This window comes from Mus caroli, chromosome 9 (assembly GCF_900094665.2).
Source record: "Mus caroli chromosome 9, CAROLI_EIJ_v1.1, whole genome shotgun sequence".
Taxonomy (NCBI): Eukaryota; Metazoa; Chordata; class Mammalia; order Rodentia; family Muridae; genus Mus; species Mus caroli.
Window position 1 is genome coordinate 118,500,834 of NC_034578.1, and position 3,024 is coordinate 118,503,857.

General features: G+C 48.3%; 1 non-coding gene across 1 annotated transcript; it reads left to right on the forward strand.

Annotated features, from left to right (window-relative positions):
• Positions 1-616: 616 nt before the first annotated feature.
• LOC115032049 lies at positions 617-754 on the forward strand. The gene has a single exon (XR_003837696.1). It is a non-coding gene; the product is annotated as a small nucleolar RNA SNORA17 (small nucleolar RNA).
• The last annotated feature ends 2,270 nt before the right edge of the window (positions 755-3,024 follow it).

Consider the following 3,024-nt stretch of genomic DNA (forward strand, 5'->3'; position numbering starts at 1 on the left):
CTCTTAAAAACCTCTCAGAGGCAGCCAGACCTCTGAGTTCTGAGTTTGAGGCCAGCCTGGCTTATAGAGTAAGTTCCAGGACAGCTAAGGCTACACAGAGAAACCCTGTCTTGAAAAACAAACAAACAAACAAACATACAAGCAACTCTTACTGAGTCAGACATGATGGCACACATCTTTAATCCCAGAACTAGGAAGGCAGACACAGATCTCTGAGTTGGAGGCCAGTCTGGACAGTGAGTTCCAGGACAGCCAGGGTTACACAGCAAAAATCTGTCTTGTAAAGCCAAGCGAAACAAAACCAAACAAAGCAAACAAAACAAAATCTCAGCTTTGATCCAGGATCAGACACCCTGAAATCCTATCCTTTGGGAAGCAGATATAGGAAGACTGCAAGTTTAATTCTTCCCTGGCTGACATAAAGAGACTTATCTCAAAAATAAATAAATATAAAACAGCCACATTCCCATGAACTTCTCTGTTTCTCATGATATAGGCTCCCCCACCCCTTTCTTCGCAGCCACTTCCTTTCAGAAATCTCCCTCACATATGACCCCATCTCAGCATCTGCCTCTTGCAGGCCCTGAACAGATCCAGTGATTAAGAAACTTGTACCTTTTCCCCTAGAAGTGTTGCAGTGTGTGGCTCCTGTGTCACATGTGCTATGCATCAGCAGGTGGCAGAGAGGAGAGAGGCTGTGTCTATGCTCATCGTTCTGACCTGGGAATATTTGAATGATTAGTAGCCTAACACTCCCTGAAGAAAACAAGCCTGAGATGACCCCTGCCCGGCACCATAATGCAAGAGTAGGACACTGCACTCCTGAGGCCACTCCTGAGATGACTCCAGACAAATGGGCACAATGGAGAGAGGCAGAACTGGAGACTTGAGGGTAGTGAGGAACAGCTTGTGAATATCCAGCAATGCCACCAGAGACCATGGTGGGATCCTGGCCTGTGCTGCCACTAGGGTCCAGGTCTGTGGCCCTGCAGCAACAGGGGTCTGTTACCACCAAAGGCCAGGCAGAGGTCCCTGGTTTGGGCTGCCTGGAAACATGTTGATGTCTGAGGGCTGTGCAGAACTGGCCCCACCCCTCACCTGGGCATCGTGGGAGAGCTGGCCCTGGGGTCATGAGATCAGGAGAGCTGACCCCGCCCCTGGCCAGTTGCTATACTCCACATTTCTGGAGCTTCGAGCAAGCCAGCCCTGAGCATAAGATTGTAGGAGACCTGAGCTCACCACTCATCTCCTGTGTGGTGGCATGGATGAGGAAGAGATACCCTCCTACCCCACCTTCACCATCTTTGATAGGAGATGTGGGCCTGGGGTAGTGAGAGCAGGAGAGCTGTCCCTGCCCCTCACCAGCTGCAGCACTTGGGAGAGCTGGCCCTACACCTTGTCTGCTATGTGGTGACATGGGCACGGGAGAGATACCACCCTCCTTGCCCCTTGTCACCTATGGCAGACAGGAGAGCTGGCCCCAAGGAGAACTGGCCCTCACCCTCACCTGCTGCAGCACTTGGGAGAGCAGGCCCCCCTGCACCTTGCCTGGACAGCACAGTAGAGCTGACTCTGTATGTGGGGGTTGCATATGAGCCGGCCTGGAGAGAGTGAGTGTTTAGTCATCAGGGAGTGACACTACTTGGGAGGATTAGGAGGTGTGGCCTTGCTGGGTAGGTGTGGCCTTGCTGGGGTAGGTGTGGCCTTGCTGGGGTAGGTGTGGCCTTGTTGGAGGAATTGTGTCACTGATATAGAATGTTCAGGTACTTCTCCAGCACAGTGTCAGACTACATGTCACCATGTCCCTGCCATGATGATAATGGACCAAACCTCTGAAACTCTAAACAAGCCCCAATTAAATGTGTTCTCTTCTGAGAGTTGCTATTGTTGTGTCATGGTGTCTCTTGACGGCAACAGACCAGGACTAAGGCTGTGATCTGTATTAGCCACACTGGTCCCAGCTGGTTAGGTAATAGTTTTACGATGAGATGAGTCTGACGTTGTATTGACCTGTTAAACTGGGGATATAGCTCAGTTGGTACTGTTTGCTTTGTATTTATGAGGCTCTGGGTTCTACGCCCAGCACTGCAAACATAAAACAAACTATATGTCAGCGTGTACCCATATGTAGTTTACTTCTTGTTTCTTATCAGCCTTGTTAATAGCTCAAGGAAAGTAGCTCATGGGATGGAGCCAGCCTTACCTTTGGGCCACTCTTGGCAAATTAATGAGCACTGTCACTACCTAGAGCTTACAGTTCTCCTCCTGGCCACCCTGTGCCTGGACACTTCCTCCCCAGCACTTTACATGGTGTGGCTTGGGAGTTTGCACACAATGGGTATTCAGTAAGACTGACTGGAAAGAAATGAATTGACTCAAATGCCCAGAAAGATAAATGCCCCTTGCTTTAATGCTACCAGCAATAAAACTCTTCATGCAAACCAAAGCAGATGTGATGCCATGTTCAATTACTGCTCAGGCCTTGGCAAAGATCTGAAGGTAAAGTTTGTTCAAGGAATTAATGCTGGCGGCAACTGTAGCAAAAGAGCAATTTTTCATTTTAAAAATCAATGTGACTGACTAGGAGGATGCAAATGAAACATTTTTCCTTAAACATCAAACACAAAGGCTGGGGCTGGTGAGATGGCTCAGTGGGTAAGAGCACCCGACTGCTCTTCCGAAGGTCCAGAGTTCAAATCCCAGCAACCGCATGGTGGCTCACAACCATCCATAATGAGATCTGGCGTCCTCTTCTGGAGTGTCTGAAGACAGCTACAGTGTACTTACATATAATAAATAAATAAATCTTTAAAAAAAAAACACAAAGGCTTTCTTATGTCAGAGGGACCTTGTTATCAGTCCATATCTAGGCTACTTAAAGTAATCTAATTGAACACTAGAAGTGATCGGACACTAGAGGTGTATGACAAATTCATCATCATTGTTGGGAATGTCTGTTTGTCCATGTTTGTCAAAGAGGCTGTATTTGCAGAAGGGTTGCCTTTGGAGCAGAAGCGAGGAGAG